Genomic DNA, 22,149 nt, shown 5'->3' with positions numbered 1-22,149 from the left:
GGGGCGCCCCTGTAAACACTTGTGTGCTATCACTGGATTCTGATGAGAGAGCTCATGTGTGCTGTAATATGGTGCGTGCATTTATATAATCTGGCACAAGTACACACAAAAATAGGCTCCAGAAGTAAGGATAGCTGGCAGATGATAGGTTCATAATATACTATATAGAGAGTTTATTGCCAAACCATGATAACAAGAGCACACAACAACTAGGCAGATCATAGTGTACATAACAGGGGTACACCATAACCACGATATATAAATCGGGAAAGTGGAACTGGCTTGAAAATACGGTGTTGTATTGCTACTAGTAATTGAAAGCCTATCGATCACGTGCAGGCCAGCTCTATCAGCTGTTGACTGCAGATGTCCCTGCGCCCCTTCCTGACAAGGAACATACTGTACGTACTAAATACAGAATAAACAAAGAGGAACATGTTAAAGAACAGAAGAGGAAGCATATTCTTGAGGTTCCGCTTCATTGCATACAATGTTGGTTGCCCACTCATGATGAATCACAGCGCCCAAAGAAATGCAATTCCATGTTGTCTCTCTATATGTGGCAATTTTGAACAAGAGTCATTAGGATCATATTCTGAACAAGAATCAACAGGTGGGGAGCGTATGAGTTTCGTTGCATCCAGAATGGCACTCAATGCCTTGGTGCCAATTTTGTAAGTCATTGCAGTGTTTAGCTTCAAGAGTGGACTGCTGCTAGTGCGACACAAAGCAGCTACACAAATCATAGTGTAGATATAACGGGGAAAACCGTAAGCATCAGAGTAAAATCAGCAAAGTGGAACTTGCTGGAATATATGTGCTAGTATTGCCGGTACGGCTAGAAAGGCTTCGGATACCAGCTCTCTTCAAGTGAAGGTGCGGTACTGTTAATATCAGTGTTACTCTCAAAGGCGACACAGCTCCCCGCATTTCCTTGCTATTCTTATAGGATTCAAGTGGGTAGGTGACTACAAATCCTATTCCTATGTTTACAAGATCCTACGAATCAAAGAGGCTCAAAGTGTCCATCACAGCCGACCGTATATACCTCTACACTGCAAAAGTCCCTGCTCATCTTCAGGTTGGGGAACGTAGCAGAAATTCAAAATTTTCTACGCATCACCAAGATCAATCTATGGAGTAATCTAGCAACGAGGGAAGGGGAGTGCATCTACATACCCTTGTAGATCGTGAGCGGAAGCGTTCAAGTGAACGGGGTTGATGGAGTCGTACTCGTCGTGATCCAAATCACCGATGATCCTAGCGCCGAACGGACGGCACCTCCGCGTTCAACACACGTACGGAGCAGCGACGTCTCCTCCTTATTGATCCAGGAAGGGGGGAGGAGAGGTTGATGGAGATCCAGCAGCACGACGGCGTGGTGGTGGAAGTAGCGGGATCCCGGCAGGGCTTCGCCAAGCGCAAGCGGGGAGGAAGAGGTGTCACGGGAGGGAGAGGGAGGCGCCAGGGCTTAGGTGTTGCTGCCCTCCCTTCCCCCCACTATATATAGGGCCAAGGGAGGGGGGCAGCCTTGGCCCTTCCTCCAAGGAAGGGTGCGGCCAAGGAGGAGTCCTTCCTCCCCAAGGCACCTCGGAGGTGCCTTCCCCCTTTAGGACTCTCCGTTTATCTTATCTCTTGGCGCATGGGCCTCTTGGGGCTGGTTCCCTTGGCCCATATAGGCCAAGGCGCACCCCCCACAGCCCATGTGCCCCCCCCGGGGCTGGTGGACCCCCCGGACCCCTTTCGGCACTCCCGGTACAATACCGATAAAGTGCGAAACTTTTCCGGCGACCAAAATAAGACTTCCCATATATAAATCTTTACCTCCGGACCATTCCGGAACTCCTCGTGGCGTCCGGGATCTCATCCGGGACTCCGAACAACTTTCGGGTTACCGCATACTAATATTTCTATAACCCTAGCGTCACCGAACCTTAAGTGTGTAGACCCTACGGGTTCGGGAGACAGGCAGACATGACCGAGATGACTCTCCGGTCAATAACCAACAGCGGGATCTGGATACCCATGTTGGCTCCCACATGCTCCTCGATGATCTCATCGGATGAACCACGATGTCGAGGATTCAATCAATCCCGTATACAAATCCCTTTGTCTATCGGTATCCCTATACCTTGTTCAATCTCGTTACCGGCAAGTCTCTTTACTCGTTCCGTAACTCACATCATCCCGTGATCAACTCCTTGGTCACATTGTGCACATTATGATGATGTCCTACCGAGTGGGCCCAGAGATACCTCTCCGTTTACACGGAGTGACAAATCCCAGTCTCGATTCGTGCCAACCCAACAGACACTTTCGGAGATACCTGTAGTGCACCTTTATAGCCACCCAGTTACGTTGTGACGTTTGGTACACCCAAAGCATTCCTACGGTATCCGGGAGTTGCACAATCTCATGGTCTAAGGAAATGATACTTGACATTAGAAAAGCTCTGAGCAAACGAACTACACGATCTTGTGCTAGGCTTAGGATTGGGTCTTGTCCATCACATCATTCTCCTAATGATGTGATCCCGTTATCAACGACATCCAATGTCCATGGTCAGGAAACCGTAACCATCTATTGATCAACGAGCTAGTCAACTAGAGGCTTACTAGGGACATGGTGTTGTCTATGTATCCACACATGTATCTGAGTTTCCTATCAATACAATTCTAGCATGGATAATAAACGATTATCATGAACAAGGAAATATAATAATAACCTATTTATTATTGCCTCTAGGGCATATTTCCAACAGTCTCCCACTTGCACTAGAGTCAATAATCTAGTCCACATCACCATGTGATTAACACTCATAGGTCACATCACCATGTGACCAACATCCAAAGAGTTTACTAGAGTCAACAATCTAGTTCACATCACTATGTGATTACCACTCAATGAGTTCTGGTTTGATCATGTTATGCTTGTGAGAGAGGTTATTAGTCAACGGGTCTGAACCTTTCAGATCCGTGTGTGCTTTACGGATATCTATGTCATCTTGTGGATGCTACCACGCGCTACTTGGAGCCATTTCAAGTATCTGCTCTACTATACGAATCCGGTTTACTACTCAGAGTCATCCGGATTAGTGTCAAAGTTCGCATCGACGTAACCCTTTACGACGAACTCCTTTTCACCTGCATAATCGAGAAAATCCTTAGTCCACTAGATACTAAGGATAAGTTCGACCGCTGTCATGTGATCCATTCCCGGATCACTATTGTACCCCTTAACCAACTCATGGCAAGGCACACTACATGTGCGGTACACAGCATAGCATACTATAGAGCCTATGTCTAAAGCATAGGGGACGACCTTCGTCCTTTCTCTCTCTTCTGCTGTGGTCAGGTCTTGAGTCTTACTCAATACTCACACCTTGTAACACAGCCAAGAACTCCTTCTTTGCTGATCTATTTTGAACTCTTTCAAAATCATGTCAAGGTGTGCGTTCTTTGAAAGTATCATCAGGCGTCTTGATCTATCTCTATAGATCTTGATGCCCAATATGTAAGCAGCTTTATCCAGGTCTTCCTTTGAAAAACTCCTTTCAAACAACCCTTCATGCTTTCCAGAAATTCTACATCATTTCGGATCAACAATATGTCATTCACATATACTTATCAGAAATGTTGTAGCGCTCCCACTCACTTTATTGTAAATACAAGTTTCTAACAAACTTTGTATAAACCCAAAAACTTTGATCACTCCATCAAAGCGTATATTTTGACTCCGAGATGCTTGCTCTAGTCCATGGAAGGATCGCTGGAGCTAGCATACCTATTAGCATCCTTAGGATCGACAAAACCTTTCTGATTGTATCACATACAACCTTTCCTTACAAAAACTGGTAAGGAAACTTGTTTTGACATCCATCTGCCAGATTTCATAAATGCAGCTAATGCTAACATGATTCCGACAGACTTAAGCATCGCTACGGATGAGAAAATCTCATCGTAGTCAACTCCTTGAACTTGTGGAAATACTCTTTGCCACAAGTCGAGCTTCATAGACGGTAACATTACCGTCCACGTCCGTCTTCTTCTCAAAGATCCATTTATCTCGGATTTCATGGCTTCTAACCATTTGTCGGAATATGGGCCCACCATCGCTTCTCCATAGCTCGTAGGTTCAGTATTGTCCAACAACATGATATCTCAGACAGGATCACGTACCACTCTGAAGTAGCACGCATCCTCGTCGTCCTACGAGGTTTGGTAGTGACTTGATCCGAAGTTTCATGATCACTATCATAAGCTTCCACTTCAATTGGTGTAGGTGCCACAGGAACAACTTCCTGTGCCCTGCTACACACTAGTTGAAGTGACGGTTCAATAACCTTATCAAGTCTCCACCATCCTCCCACTCAATTCTTTCGAGAGAAACTTTTCCTCGAGAAAGGACTCGTTTCTAGAAGCAATTACTTTTGCTTCCAGATCTGAAATAGGAGGTATACCCAACTGTTTTGGGTATTCTATGAAGATGCATTTATCCGCTTTGGGTTCGAGCTTATCAGCCTGAAACTTTTTCACATAAGCATCGCAGCCCCAAACTTTTAAGAAACGACAACTTAGGTTTCTCTAAACGGTGTCGTCTTAACGGAATTGCGTGGTGCCCTATTTAAAGTGAATGCGGTTGTCTCTAATGCCTAACCCATAAACGATAGTGGTAATTCGATAAGAGACATCATGGTATGCACCATATCCAATAGGGTGCAGTTATGATGTTCGGACACACCATCACACTGTGGTGTTCCAGGCGGTATTAATTGTGAAACACTTTCCACAATGTCTTAATTGTGTGCCAAACTCGTAACTCAGATATCTCTATGATCATATCATAGACATTTTATCCTCTTGTCACGACGATCTTCAACTTCACTCTGAAATTACTTGAACCTTTCAATAATTCAGACTTGTGTTTCATCAAGTAAATACACTCAGCATCTACTCAAATCATCTGTGAAGTAAGAACATAATGATATCCACTGCATGCCTCAGCACTCATTGGACTGCACACATCAAATGTATTACTTCCAACAAGTTGCTCTCTTGTTCCATCTTACTGAAAACGAGGCCTTTCAGTCATCTTGCCCATGTGGTATGATTTGCATGTCTCAAGTGATTCAAAATCAAGTGAGTCCAAACGATCCATCTGCATGGAGTTTCTTTATGCATATATACCAATAGACATGGTTCGCATGTCTCAATCTTTTCAAAAATGAGTGAGTCCAAAGATCCATCTACATGGAGCTTCTTCATGCGTTATATACCAATATGACTCATGTGGCAATGCCACAAGTATGTGGAGCTATCATTACTATTTTAGATCTTTTGGCACGAACATGTGTATCACTACGATCGAGATTCATTTTAGGTGCAAGACCATTGAAGGTATTATTCAAATAAACAGAGTAACCATTATTCTCCTTAAATGAATAACCGTATTGCGATGAACATAATCCAATCATGCTCAACGCAAACACCAAATCTCGATGGTAGAGGGAGCATGCGATGCTTGATCACATCAACCTTGGAAACACTTCCAACACATATCGTCATCTCACCTTTAGCTAGTCTCCGTTTATTCTGCAGCTTTTATTTCGAGTTACTAACACTAAGCAACCGAACCGGTATCTAATACCCTGGTGCTGCTAGGAGTACTAGTAAAGTACACATTCATATAACGTATATCCAATATACTTCTGTCGACCTTGCCTGCCTTCTCATCTACCAAATATCTAGGGTAGTACTGCTTCAGTGACCGTTCCTCTCATTACAGAAGCACTTAGTCTCGGGTTTGGGTTCAACCTTGGGATTCTTCACTAGAGCAGCAAATGACTTGCTGTTTCATGAAGTATCCCTTTTGCCCTTGCCCTTCTTAAACTAGTGGTTTTACTAACCATCAACAATTGATGCTCCTTCTTGATTTCTACTTTCGCGGTGTCAAACATCGTGAGTTGCTCAAGGATCATCATCTATCCTTGATATGTTATAGTTCATCACGAAGCTCTAATAGCTTGGTGTCAGTGACTATGGAGAACCATCACTATCTCATCTGGAAGATTAACTCCCACTCGATTCTAGCGATTGTGGCACTCAGACAATCTGAGCACATGCTCAACGATTGAGCTTTTCTCCCTTAGTTTGCAGGCTTAAGAAACTTGTCAGAGGTCTCATACCTCTTTACGTGGGCACTAGTCCGAAATCCCAATTTCAGTCTTCGGAACATCTCATATGTTCTGCGACGTTTCAAAAAACATATTTGGTGCCACAATTCTAAACCATTAGCATTACGCACTGAACTATCACGTAGTCATCAAAACGTGTATGTCAGATGTTTCGCAACATCTACAGACGACGCTGAGGTTCAGCACACCGAGCGGTGCATTGAGGACATAAGCCTTCTGTGCAGCAATGAGGACAATCCTCAGTTTACGGACCCAGTCCGCATAATTGCTACTACCAACTTTCAACTAAATTTTCTCTAGGAACATATCTTAACCAGTAGAACTAAAGCGCAAGTTATGACAAAATTAGCAAAGACCTTTTGACTATGTTCATGATAATGAAGTTCATCTGATTATTTAATAAACTCCCACTCAGATAGACATCCCTCTAGTCATCTAAGTGATACATGATCCGAGTCAAACTAGGCCGTGTCCGATCATCACGTGAGACGGACTAGTCATCATCGGTGAACATCTCCATGTTGATCGTATCTTCTATACGACTCATGCTCGACCTTTTGGTCTCTTGTGTTCCGAGGCCATGTCTGTACATGCTAGGCTCGTCAAGTCAACCTAAGTGTTTTGCATGTGTTCCAAGGCCATGTCTGTACATGCTAGGCTCGTCAACACCCGTTGTATTCGAACGTTATAATCTATCACACCCGATCATCACGTGGTGCTTCGAAACAACGAACCTTCGCAACGGTGCACAGTTAGGGGGAACACGTCTCTTGAAATTTTAGTGAGGGATCATCTTACTTACTACCGTCGTTCTAAGCAAATAAGATGCATAACATGATAAACATCACATGCAATCAAATAGTGACATGATATGGCCAATATCATTTTGCTCATTTGATCTCCATCTTCGGGGCACCATGATCATCTTTGTCACCGGCATGACACCATGATCTCCATCATCATGATCTCCATCATTGTGTCTTCATGAAGTTGTCACGCCAACGATTACTTCTACTTCTATGGCTAACGCGCTTAGCAATAAAGTAAAGTAATTTACATGGCGTCATTCAATGACACGCAGGTCATACAAAAAATAAAGACAACTCCTATGGCTCCTGCCGGTTTTCATACTCATCAACATGCAAGTCGTGATTCCTATTACAAGAATATGATCAATCTCATACATCACATATATCATTCATCACATCTTCTGGCCATATCACATCACATAGCACATGCTGCAAAAACAAGTTAGACGTCCTCTAATTGTTGTTGCAAGTTTTTACGTGGCTTGTATAGGTTTCTAGCAAGAACGTTTCTTACCTACGTAAAACCACAACGTGATACGCCAATTTCTATTTACCCTTCATAAGGACCCTTTTCATCGAATCCGTTCCGACTAAATTGGGAGAGACAGACACCCGCTAGCCACCTTATGCAACTAGTGCATGTCAGTCGGTGGAACCTGTCTCACGTAAGCGTACGTGTAAGGTCGGTCCGGGCCGCTTCATCCCACAATGCCGCCGAAACAAGGTAAGACTAGTAGCGGCAAGAAGAATTGGCAACATCTACGCCCACAACTGCTTTGTGTTCTACTCGTGCATAGAAACTACGCATAGACCTAGCTCATGATGCCACTGTTGGGGAACGTAGCAGAAATTCAAAATTTTCTATGCATCACCAAGATCAATCTATGGAGTAATCTAGCAACGAGGGAAGGGGAGTGCATCTACATACCCTTGTGGATCGCGAGCGGAAGCGTTCAAGTGAACGGGGTTGATGGAGTCGTACTCGTCGTGATCCAAATCACCGATGATCCTAGCGCCGAACGGACGGCACCTCCGCGTTCAACACACGTACGGAGCAGCGACGTCTCCTCCTTATTGATCCAGCAAGGGGGGAGGAGAGGTTGATGGAGATCCAGCAGCACGACGGCGTGGTGGTGGAAGTAGCGGGATCCCGGCAGGGCTTCGCCAAGCGCAAGCGGGGAGGAAGAGGTGTCACGGGAGGGAGAGGGAGGCGCCAGGGCTTAGGTGTTGCTGCCCTCCCTTCCCCCCACTATATATAGGGCCAAGGGAGAGGGGGGGCGCAGCCTTGGCCCTTCCTCCAAGGAAGGGTGCGGCCAGGGAGGAGTCCTTCCTCCCCAAGGCACCTCGGAGGTGCCTTCCCCCTTTAGGACTCTCCGTTTATCTTATCTCTTGGCGCATGGGCCTCTTGGGGCTGGTTCCCTTGGCCCATATAGGCCAAGGCGCACCCCCCAAAGCCCATGTGGCCCCCCGGGGCTGGTGGACCCCTTGGTGGACCCCCGGACCCCTTTCGGCACTCCCGGTACAATACCGATAAAGTGCGAAACTTTTCCGGCGACCAAAATAAGACTTCCCATATATAAATATTTACCTCCGGACCATTCCAGAACTCCTCGTGACGTCCGGGATCTCATCCGGGACTCCGAACAACTTTCGGGTTACCACATACTAATATTTCTATAACCCTAGCGTCACCGAACCTTAAGTGTGTAGACCCTACGGGTTCGGGAGACAGGCAGACATGACCGAGACGACTCTCCGGTCAATAACCAACAGCGGGATCTGGATACCCATGTTGGCTCCCACATGCTCCTCGATGATCTCATCGGATGAACCACGATGTCGGGGATTCAATCAATCCCGTATACAATTCCCTTTGTCTATCGGTATGTTACTTGCCCGAGATTCGATCGTCGGTATCCCTATACCTTGTTCAATCTCGTTACCGGCAAGTCTCTTTACTCGTTCCGTAACTCACATCATCCCGTGATCAACTCCTTGGTCACATTGTGCACATTATGATGATGTCCTACCGAGTGGGCCCAGAGATACCTCTCCGTTTACACGGAGTGACAAATCCCAGTCTCGATTCGTGCCAACCCAACAGACACTTTCGGAGATACCTGTAGTGCACCTTTATAGCCACCCAGTTACGTTGTGACGTTTGGTACACCCAAAGCATTCCTACGGTATCCGGGAGTTGCACAATCTCATGGTCTAAGGAAATGATACTTGACATTAGAAAAGCTCTGAGCAAACGAACTACACGATCTTGTGCTAGGCTTAGGATTGGGTCTTGTCCATCACATCATTCTCCTAATGATGTGATCTCGTTATCAACGACATCCAATGTCCATGGTCAGGAAACTGTAACCATCTATTGATCAACGAGCTAGTCAACTAGAGGCTTACTAGGGACATGGTGTTGTCTATGTATCCACACATGTATCTGAGTTTCCTATCAACACAATTCTAGCATGGATAATAAACGATTATCATGAACAAGGAAATATAATAATAACCTATTTATTATTGCCTCTAGGGCATATTTCCAACACTTCAGTACAAGGAACATATTGTACCACTATCATACTCCCTCCGTTCCAAAATATAAGTCTTGGTAGAGATTTCCACTATGGATCACATACAGATGTATCCAGATACATTTTAGAGTGTAGATTCACTCATTTTGCTCCATATGTAGTCCATGGTGGAATCTATACAAAGACTTGTATTTAGGAACGGAGAGAGTACATATTAAAGAAGAACGGAAGAGGAACATGGTAAAGAAGAGCAAGCAGATTTTGGATAATAAAATGTTGGTTGCGCAGTGCCCACACATGATGAACCAGAGCGCATTAAGAATGCAACTCCCAGCTGTCTCTCAACCATTTCAGGCGGTTGGATGAAGATCCTATGTCTCCTAACCCATCTTCTTCCTCGTCTCTGATTCTTCCCATACAGAACACCGCACGGGCTGCCGGCCGGACCACCGGCCCCCGCCGCCTGTGTTCCTCCGCCACCCCCACCCCCACCCCCGCCCCAACCCCCACCCGCGTCGAGTTTTCTTCGTTCGGCGAGGCCCCACAACCACCCAAGCCCCTTCCTTCGCACCGGCGAACTCCGGCGAGCTCTGGAAAATCGACTGACTCAATTTTGAAATTTAGTCTACTGTGATTTAACTAGTGTGGAATATAAAAGGGGAAAACCATAAGCATTGGGAGTATAGTGTTGAGCGTGCCATGGCGGATCTGAAGGTGCAACCCGGACAAAGGCAACTTCGCAACCAAGACAAGAAATCAGAGTAAAGCAGTGGCAATCTATTTTCTTGCTGCGATAAATAAGTTGAGCAGATACGAAAGAGTACCGCCTCTGGTGCGGCGCCGTGTACGCATCTGCTGAGAATTTGACGGTGTTGCGGTAGCGATGGCTGTCGGCGGCGTGGAAGCAGATCTAGGAGGGTAGACGGTGGCGGCGGGGCGCGGTGGACGAGACGGTCGTAGGAGCGGCGCCGGCAAGGTGGACGACGGCGGGGATGAAGCGAGAGGACGGGATGCAAGGATCCCGGTCCGAAGCCGTGGATGAGAGAGGTCGATCTCTTGTAATGGACGGCGGCGTCGGGGTATCAACTCAGACATGGTTGAGGAGGACGGCGGTGGATGGGGTGGCGGCCGGCGGCGGACGGAGGAGGGTGGGGTGGAGAGGGTGTTTTGGCGCCCACGGAGTACGAATGGGGAAAAGGGAGGTAGAGAGGAAGGGGGGAACCATGTATTCAGGGCGCGCTTGTCTCAAAGGCGAGGAAATTTACAAACTTAGCCCCCTGTTTCAAATTTCTACTACATCACAGCAACATTAGTCGGTTGGGGATAGGACGGTAATCTCGCATACACCGAATATTTGCCGACGAGAGTTTGTTTTTGGCGCCCACCGTGTATGAATATGAATCGGGGAGGGAGTCGATTTCGGCCGAGGACACACTGTGTTTTGGCGCCCACCGTGTATGAATCCGGGTGAGAGGCGGTTACGTCACGTTTGGGTGAAATTACAAACCTACCCCTATCGAAACCTATAGAAATCCAGCAGATAGACTTTGCGTGGCAGGGATAGGCAGTAGTGATTTCCATCTCGCAGATTTTGGTTTGGGGCGGTTACTGCGACTTTCCCCGCTTCGTTCAAATTTTGCAGAGTGCACGTTTACCATGCCAACTCAATTCGAATCCCGTTTGTATTCTATTTTTTTTCGGGCGGGATCCATTTTCAATTGGAATTACATTCTATATACATCATTTTTTTATATATACTTTCAAAAGCACAACACCATTTATACATAAATATGGTTTACAAATGGCATGATCTCAGATTCATAAGGTTGTATCCATCAATTTGGATTTTCAAATATTTGAAACCACTTTATGTTGAAATCCAATGTATGCATTCCTCGCTAACTGTCTCCAATTAATGTGTGTTTCATGCGGGGTTTTTTTACTTCTCAAACATGTATAATGTGTTTCACACACGCAACATATAGTGTAATCCCGTTTAGACATTAATTGCATATAAACCACGCATTGTTTGTAATTGAAGAATCTATGGATCACCAATATTGATAAACTATAAAACATTAGACGTGTGCCCAAATTCAAATGAATATGCATGTTTGATACACCAATTTGCGTTATAATATTATCGATGTCGTGATCTCCAGTTTAAATATTTGAATCCCCTTTAATCCAGATATTCGTCTCATATAGCTATCACTCATGCTTATATAGGACTATCTCTCTGGACCTATACGCGTTCATCGTCTCTCAGGTATCTCTCGTGCTACCTGTATGTCGACAATGATCTTTTATCTTCATAACACACTGACGGTACTCTCTCCCTCGACCTTCATCACTCTATCTCTCTCTAAGTATATCTCGCTCCCTGCTATGTGTCTCTAACTATGATTCTCCATGTGGAATCTCTTTCTCTCACACAAACACAAAACTTTGTCTCCCGGGGTCTCATTTCTCTCTACTATTCCCATGTGTGCTACTCGCACACCCCTCATACAGAGATGTCTTTCGCTCCTTAGATATGAGAACCTACGACTCTTCCTCTTCAATGTCTCTTTCTCACACACAAACACAAACTCTGTCTCCCAGGGTCTCATATTTCTCCATTGTTCTCTTGTGTGTCGCTCACACACACCCTCTCTCCTAGAGATATCTTGCGTTCCCTCGTATGTCTCTCTAGCTATCACTCTCGTTGTGAAATATCTTTCTCTCTCGCAGATACAAAACTCCGTCTCTCTGGATCTCATTTCTCTCTCATATCTGTTTGTATGTTACTCACATGCACCCTCTCTCTATCTCTCTCACACCCACACACATAACCCAGCCTTCTAATCCACTCGACTCCTATCTCTAACGCACACTAGCTAGCATCTTTATCTTTCTATTTATCTGTTTCTCCATCAACCTTCTTTCTCGCCCTCACTCTTGATTCCTATCACGCACACTACATATGTTTCTCTCTACATGCAGTCAAGTGCCCTCTCACACACATATATAACTTCCCCTTTGAACCACCCGACGGTCATCTCCAACACCCAAACTAGCGGATGTCCCTCTAGCTAGCATCTCCATCTCTGTATCTATCTGTAGTTTCTCCGTCAACATTTCTTTCTCGCACGGAGTCTTGCTTCCTATCACCCACACTATATATGTCTCTCCATACATATGCATTTATAGGTTGGTCTCTTTTGCACAATCGTTGCGCCTCACTCCCTCTGCTCGCCATAGATGCATGCTCCAGCCCACGCCACTATCTCTTAAAGACAAAAACACATGCTCAATTGTCGGGCCTTCTTCCCTGCATTCTCACATGCATGCATATTGTCATACCGATCCGTCTCTCCCATGTCGTTGATCTTATGACTTATGTCTTCTTTCTTTTATCTCGATCATGCGCGCGCGCACACACACACATCCCACGTATAAATGTATACCTCTCACACATGCACGTTCAAGGTCTCTATGTCTCCATACGTAGTTAATTTCCCTCAATCCTAACGCCACATCGAATCGTTCTCCTCTTTTGTGCACATAACTTCCGCCTGGATGGGTAAAACACACACTCACACTTAACAATCTCCTTCGAGCTACCCCCCCTCGCCTCTCACTCTTCCCCTATATCCCCGAAACCAATAAGACCATCCCTTTGTTTAATTCCCGCCTACATGCACCATCGATATATAGTAGTCTTCCTCGGTGTCTCTCGAACAAACACGTTCTCTCGATGTCGACTCCTCTCACGCGCACACACCTTCTCTTCCCTCTCTACGGGCATTTTCTCTCTCGCACCCCATCGTTGGTGGCCTCTGCCATACACATCACCTCTCTATGATGAAGCCATGCACACTTAAATTACATCCGCCATAGAGGACCCCGCGACACACACACACACTAAGACTCCATCTCTCTCTCTCACACACACACACACAAACACACACACACACGCACGCACGCACACCCCCCCCCCACACACACTAAGACTCCATCTCTCTCTCTCTCTCTCACACACACACACAAACTAAGACTCCATCTCTCTCTCCTCTCTCTCTCTCTCACACACACACCCCACACACACACTAAGACTCCATCTCACACACACATGCTCTAGGCGGAGCATTTGTTCCTACCACCCTTCATCCAACCTTACCCGTATGATAAACAATCACCTTTATTTACTTGCATAACATGGACAAATTCCACTTTACTTTAGTAGTCAGCAAACTTATCATCTGTACCCTTATAAAAAAACGAGTTGGCGGTGATGGTGTGCCTGCCATCTTGTAATACAGACCGTATGATCTATATCTGAGGATAGAAAGCAAACTATGATAATTTTACAAAAGATACCCGCACCTCTCTCCACATCATTATCTCCCGCAACCACATTGCTCAGCAATTAAAAAAGGAATAAGTCTCTGGAACAATCTAGCATGCATGGTGGCCGTTGCCGCCTGCTGGCGCCGTCCATCCCCATGCCTCCGCCCATTCTGACCACCAGTCACCACCACGCTCCACTCCTCCTCACCTTATCTCTCATCTTTCATTTTTTCGATGACATTCTCGAGAACCAGTTTTTCGATAAAATTCTCGAGATATCATTAGTTTTTACACATGGGATTACTCCTGCATGGGTCAATCACAACAGGTGTTCTGTAAAAAATGCATATTGATGTTCCGTGCAATGCACGAGAATCTTGCTTGTAATTATATAACGCAAATCACGAGCAGGAAGTGACATTTTTTGACACAACCACGTTAACATGGCCACGTAAATCACTAGCTAAAGTAAATACCATTATACTTATATCCTGATGCAAAAGGTTGAGTACATGTCCGAAGAGTAGAGTCGCACACACGCACTCTGTCTCTCAGAATGTCTCTCACACACACACACCAGTTACGTGACGCCCACTTAAGCAGACACGTATGTTACAATTTGTGCACCCGTGGGTACACGTGATGTTGCGCATTTATTTAAGCCGGAAGGCGAACCCAAACAGTAGCTGCATCCATTCCGCTCCCGCCGCCTCTTCTCTGGTCGCCGTCGCCCGATAGCCATGGGCCGGCCGAAGGTAACAACATATGCCATACTCCCGCCGGAGCGGCGCTTTAATATGGAAATTTTAGTGGTCATGCATGCATCTTTTTGTGCTAGCACTCCTATATAAGGGTTGACCGGTCGCTTCCCGCGGACGTGCGCGGGCGGTGGAAGAGGAAGGAGAAGGGAAGTGGGCTGTGGAGTAACGTTTTTTACCACAATTTCTTAGGAAACTGAGTGCAATAATTGAGTAGTTTTGCAAACTACCAGTACTACACCTGAAACGGTTCAAAACCTATACTCCCTTGCCAGCGCGTGCTTCCCGCGTGAAACGGTCAGCGTCGCCCTGGAGCATCAGTGCCGCATTAATGCCCGGCCAGAGGGAGGCGACCTCTCATTGGCGCCGGCTTTGAAGTGGCGCGACGGCCGAGAGAGCGCCGCTTCCCGGTGCACGCGACTGCTCCGCGTCGAGACTGGCCATAGGCCCTGTTTGGATCCATGGTTTAGAGTTAGTTTGAGCTAGTTGGGGCTCAATAGCCCTAAAGTATCCAAGCATGAGGGTTTAAATTGGAGCAAGTTGCACCGAACCCACCAAAAAAAACTATCCCACCCAAGAGGTGCTAACTGGAGATAGTTCTCATTGGGACCACAGAAAAATCACTTTTCTCTCTCCATGAAGTGCATTTATTGTCAATCTAACCCTGTCACCCAAACAACTCTTTGGCTACAGTTAGTTCAGGGTTAGTCATGAGTTAGTCTAACCTCTAGCTAAGTTAGAGTATCAAACAGGAGCAGTATAGGACATGCAAGTTGCTCAAAGCATACAGGCAAATTCGTACGTGAAAGGATTTTTTTCTTTTCGAAAACGGAACGTGAAAGGAATTTTTTTTAGAATGCTCTTGGCATGTCGCTAACATGTGATAGTTAACCGACCTCAATAGACGGCAGAAACGCCAGCCCGCCGCACTTTGATAGAGACGAGGAGGGAGAAGCGATACAGGCTGCTGGATTACTAGAGATAGGTGTCGCACGGAAGCCAAGAAATATGGTGATAGCGTGGGTTAGCCATGTACTAGTATGATGTAACTACACTGGGCTGCCGTGTTTCGTACTCTTCCAGTCCACTGTGGAGATGATTGGTTAATTTTATATCGCTGAATAATATTAAATATTATGAGTGCATACACTCCACCACGAGGTTCCTTGCTCCTTCTCGGTCATCCGGAATCTATGTTCTTCCACTCTATTTTTTTACGTGAGCTTTGTTCATCCTTTTGCCAACACGCGAGACATCTAGCATCAAGGTGCACGTGTTGTGCAAGGATCGTTCCATCTATAAGAAGAACACATGGGACTGGAACTACGAGGCAGACATGTACCCAGGAGTGGACGTACGAACCTGAGTAATGTAGCGCAGTAAGTGAAGTAGAAAGGCACAAATGGTATGAACATGCGTGGCATATAGGGTGTGTTTGGTTGCGTTCTCGTCTCAGCATAGTTGTTCCCTCTTCATGCATGCTCAACTCAACACCCCTCTTCATGCATGCTCTCTCCATGCATGCTTCTAGTGTATTTGTGCTAAACTAGTGTGGACTCATGCACCCTCCATACACTCTACCAAACACCCAAAAGTAGGTCGAGAAGGGAACTCTTGGGCGGCATTTGTCTCTTACTATGTACTACCACTAAATGTTGTACGTGCAATGCACGGTGATGTTATGGAGTACGTGCCTAAGTACTCTACTACTACTATATTAGTTGGAGGCACATATTAACTTTTATATTTGTTTACGTGTATGCCCTGAGACCTTCCAACTAGACGTGTCTTTCTCTCCAGGTCGCACTTTGTATCGTTCATACCACTAAGTACTACTACGTGTGGTCTCCGACCCAGAAGTGGAAGAAGTGGAGACGCTCTACCACGCTGTTTTTTTACGCTGGGCTCTACCAGGCTGTTCATGTCCCACTCCTTTCGCTGACGTGTGGGACATCCAGCACGTGCCGTGTTTGGCACCCTTCGTCATAAGAGCTGAAACGCTAGCATTCATCAGAAATAAAAAATAATTATAAATCGGCAGTGATACTATTTTTTGCGAACCAATCAGCAGTGATACTATACCACGCGGTTTCCTTGCTCCTTGATATCGGAAAGAATACTTCCGTTCGCCAACATGTGGGACGTCGACCATCCTGGTCCACTTGCCCTGCACGCAGAACTCCAAGGGAGAGTCACCCAGGTCGTCGCGCCGCAGTAACAATGACTAATGAGCCGTCAAATCACAGGCCCACTTCCCACTTTGAAGTTGCTCGGACGAAGGAACCATCATGACTTTGTTGAATTTCGCTTCTTGAAGAAAACTACTGTACCAGCAGTACTGCTAGCTACAGTAGTTACTCCAACAGTGGCCTCCTTTCGTTCATAGGATAGGAATATGAAAATCATAGGAAGTGAGATGACATGCATCTCAATTCCTATAGAGAAAGAGATGCCATTTGATGCTTAGGATAGGAATTTTTCCATTTAGTCTAGGCTAATGTACTGGTAATTTGCTCTAAAAAATACAGTAGTAACTAGTAGTATTGGTACATGCTCGTACTTAGACACAGACACACACACTAACTACTAGTACTAATACTTCTCACATGCTGGCCAGATGCCGTCGTTCTCCTTCCCGGCTTTGTCGGCGACACCCCACCGTGCTTGGATCTCCGCCGACCTCTCCGCAGCAGCGCGTGCGTCCTTTTCTTTCTTGCGGCGGCGGGCCTCTCTTTTCTTGAGTGCTTTCTAACTTTTCCGCTCCCTCTGTGCGGCTTTGGCCGCCTCTTGCTCTACCGCCCATTCGGCCTTGGCATGTTCAAATTCCTCCCACATAGTTGTGAGGTCGCGAGCGGCGATGAACTCGGCACGGCGGGATGCCATCGCTTCCCTACCATTTTGTGTGCGGTCGTGGGCGGCGAGGAACTCGGCACGGCGGGATGCCATCGCTGCCTTACCGGTTAGTGTGCGGCGCGGTGGCATGAACGACGCTTGGTGAGAGCTCTGGGGTGGAGTGGCCGGACAACCGTATAGTGCATTGGTTTGTCAAGAGCTCAAGGACAGAAGACAAAGCAAATTTGGATTCCCCTTCAATCCTGGTCATTTATTACCGAGTAAAATGCATTGGCGGTCATCGAACTTGTCTTGATAGCTCACTTTGATCATTGTATACGAGATATGGTGATTATACGGTCACTAGCTCAGCGTATAGCTCCGTATTTGTCTAGTTGACCAGTCAAACAGTCTGCATGCACCTCATCAGCTCGTGTTCTTTATCTATCTACGCGGGCCTACCTGTCAATGGAGAAAGAAATACTGTAAAAACCAAAATTATGCGTATGTAGGGTATCAAACCACGGACTCGTCGCTGCAACGCACCCTCGTCAGCCAAATGAAAATGAAATACTTCGCGTCAGACACTCACGCTCACGCTGTCAAAGCATGCTAATGCATGCACGTCGCCCTCTAAATCAAAGTCCTGCTCATGGCGCAACTCCAACGGCGAGCCCATCACCTGCGCGCCCCGGCGGTGCCTGACATTACTGTTTAGACGTTTGATGGAGGCCTACGCAAACACCGAGCATGTATTCACCTGGCTCAACACCAACGGTCATACTCGAACCGCCTTGCTCATGTATATCGTCCATCACAACGACAATCTATAAAATAGCCTAAGCTAGAGAGGGTACTATGGTAGTATGGTACGGAGTATGTACTATCGCGAGCGACCGATCTTAGTGCCACTGCACACCGAAACCCCTTCCATCGCTAGCGCGCGCTTCCCGCCTGAAACGGTCACCATCTCTCCAGAATGTCAATGCCGCATTCACCGGACTTAACTGCAGGTGCAATTGGTGTGTCATTGACATGCGGGCCAGATGCCCGTTGGGCCCACATGTCAGTAACCCAAACGCATCTGCAGTTAAGTCACTGAAGCAGCGTTCGCATTCACGCCCGACGAACCTACTCCGGCGCCACTTGTCCATCCGTCTGCCGCGGCTCATTGCCATTCGCCCGCTATATTAACTTGAACCCCAGCACCCAGCCATAGCCAAAGACCCACACTTATTCTCCTCCGGTCCCTTCCTTCTGTCAGCACCACTTCAACCATGGCCTCCTGGCGCTCCGAAGCTCTCTTGGACGTACTGTCGCAGGAGCAGACGAGGGACATCGGCGGCTCTGCTCCGGGCGCACTCCAAAGCTCTCTTCAACGTACTATCGTAGGAGCAAACGAAGGAGATTGCCGGCACCCCCCCCCCCCGGCCGCCCTTCGCCGCCATGACCACGAAGCCGGTGCGCGGGCGCAGCCGGCAGCGAGGAAGAGTAGTACACGGTAGGTCGCCGCCGCTCTGGAGGAGGAGGTTATCGAGGCGGATGAGGAGGAGGCAAAGGCAATGGCCGGCTTTCTCGGGTTCATGGCCGGACATGGTGGTCGGGCGCCGGCGATCGTTTAGATTAGGTTTACAGTAGGTTTTAGTACAGTTTGTGCGAAATATGTAATGAATTTCGTCCAGTTTGTAGGAAAAGTTTTCGAAATGTAATGGATTTCATCCGGTTAATTTGAAATTTGCTTTGTTTGCACGAATTTCGTCCGGTTAGTTCATATAGTTGTCGAAAGGTATGCGGGCAGCATCGGATGGCATCCATCAGTGTCCTCGGACAGATGCTGGTGTAAATTTGTGGGCCAGCGCTGGAGATGCCCTAACTATCATGCTATAATCGCTAACAATCCTCCATTATTTGGCAGGGAACAGTTATCCCTCGATCAAAATCAGATCCGCGGTGTTTCGCACTCCTCCCGCGTAAGAGTGTAAACTCTTGCTTACATAAAAATGGAGCAAGTGGACGGCACTGTAGCACGTCATATCACTCGAACTAGCCCGCCTAACGAGCGGGAAAGCACCGCCCTCATCATTTTGTTCTGGATTTCTATCCATCGATCGCGCGAAAATGTTATGCTTTGCAAGTTCTAAAGGAAAAGGCGGCACACTTACGACTCGTACGCGTCGCAACCCCGACAGTCCGGCTCGCACGCCGCTCACCAGAGGGGACACGCGTTGTCTTGCAATTTCACTGACATGTGGGACCGTAATTGAATAAGCCATCAATAGCTGAAATCTAATCGCTCGGCGGGCATTGGCTGAGAAGAGAGAAACGGGGGAGGGAGAAGAGATCGCCCGCCCGCCTCGCACGGACTCCAAGAAATATATGGTGATAATGTGAGGTGGGCCATGCTGGAGTCCGGACCGCTTCCGGAGCCCGCTCTCACCGCCCTGGCCCCTCAAGACGACAGCTGCCCGCCGCATGCATGCATAGCAAGTAGTACTCCTTATGTGGAGGAGAGAGAGGCATTGACAAAGTCAAGGAGTGGGCTCTGCAAGAGCCCGTCTCTACACGTGCTCCTAGGTATAAAAATAATAATTCTAAAAAAGGCATAAAAAACAATTGTGTCTTAAAAAAAGAAAGTTAAAAAACATTTGAGAGGAAATAGATAGAGAGAAAGTGAGAAAAAGCTATAACCTGGGCATTACATGAGGAAGGAGGGAGTGGTGCACATGCCAAGTTCATTGGGCTGCCGTGTTTCATACTCCTCCGTTGTAACAGTGGAGACAATAGCTTTCATCAAAAATAAACAATGAATACTCGTTGCTCGTCCTCTATATCGGAAAGAATACTTTCATTCGCCGACATGTGGGACGTCGACCATCCTCGTCCACCTGCCATGCACAAAATTATCCTGGTCTACCCCGGTCGTATCGCAGGCCCAACCTTTCCCACTGTAAGTTGTTCGGACGAAGGAACCATCATGACTTCGTTGAATTCCGCTTCTTCAAGAAAACTTACTGTACCCGCAATACTGCTACCACACGCGAAGACTGGACGGCACTGTACCACGTCATATCACTGAAACCCACTAGGCCAAACTAGCCCGCCTAGGTCATCTATTTTGGAACGGAGGGAGTATGTCTCTGCACTGCTATGATTTTGTGTTGCACGTTCTCTGTACTTTTGCTACGATTTTCCTACCCTATGAACCAAATGAGGCATGAATGTATGTCGACTATTGTCAGATTGATCGCTAAGCCTACAATTTTAGGAGCTAGGGCTATTGGTCGATCGACGAGGGATAAGTATAAGCGTACCACGAGCTCATCAGCCCCAACGTTTCTCTTCGGTGAGTGTTTTGCAAGTACTATAGCTCGCACAGTAGCTAGCCTACTAACACCAAGAATCATCAAACAAGCCCTGCTGATATGATAAATAGTTCAAACTTACATCTAAGCATGCCATATATTACATCAAAAGCTGGTGAGGATACATCTGTTTCCATCACTCGGAGAGGGTTCGCATGATTCATCGCATGATTCACTATCAAAAAAAAGTAGCAAGATCCGCCCACACAAGACAGTGCACTAGCCCTAAGATGGTTTGATAACACGCATCGTTCTGGTAATTAAACACAGGGCAATGCAAACTACCCTGAAGGATTAGCGCGACCAACTATTTCTTGTCATCGATCTCTCGGGCAATGACCACAGCACGGACAGCGGCATGGGAATCGATTTCTGGGCGATGTCCATAGGACTGACCGCGACATCGGAATCGATCTCTGGGGCGATGTCCACAGGATGGACAGCGGCATCGGAATCAATCTCTGGGGCGATGCCAACAGGACGGGCCACGACATCGGAGTCATCAAGGACGTCCACCGGCACCTGCACAACCCTAACATATTAGCAAGCACATTGCAAATAATCAAAAACCACAACTATGGTAATAAGCCATTATTTTTTACCTTGTGCAGCTCACCGGGGGATCTCATCCCTCCGGGGGCCATCTCCTCGTCCTCGATGGGGGCCATCACCTTGCCAGGGGAATACTGCCTCTCAACGGTGACTATCTCCTCAAACTCGGTCTTGAGCCTCACATAGGTGGCAATCAGAGTTCCTGGGGTAGACACGGTGGGGCCCTTGCTATTCTTCCAACTTTCTTTGAGGAGTTCGTCCGCCAACGTCCTCAACTCTTTGGCCAGTGCTTGTTTCTTGGAGTTCTTCGTCTCCATGGGTTGGCCGCCAACATGGTCAACTCGTTGGTCGGTGCTCGCTTCCTGGAGATCACTGTCTCCAGTGGGTTGTCCGCCGGCAACTCTTTGCCTAGTGCTCCAGGATCCATCAATGAACTGACAAACAAAAAGCAATCGAAAGGAAACCACAATCGCAATGAAAACGGGAAAAGAATAGGATGTGAGAATCGGTCGGTGCTTCACAAAAAGAAGATTCTTGGAATGAAAATATAGCAGCATAACTGATTTGCCCACCTTTCCTTCGTCGATACAGAAGAAAAATGGCAGAAGTGAGTAGCCTAGAGTGAGGTTTTCTTCAAGAAAGGGAAGAAAGGGCTTGAACGAGCGTTCCAGTGAAATGATGGTTGCTTCGTCCAATCCAACTTGGAGGCCACCTTACCACTGCTGGTAAAGGTGTGGGTTTTGTGATATGACGGGTCATGACGGCCACACC

Source organism: Aegilops tauschii, chromosome 2 (assembly GCF_002575655.3).
Source record: "Aegilops tauschii subsp. strangulata cultivar AL8/78 chromosome 2, Aet v6.0, whole genome shotgun sequence".
Classification (NCBI taxonomy): domain Eukaryota; kingdom Viridiplantae; phylum Streptophyta; class Magnoliopsida; order Poales; family Poaceae; genus Aegilops; species Aegilops tauschii.
This window is presented reverse-complemented; position numbering follows the sequence as displayed.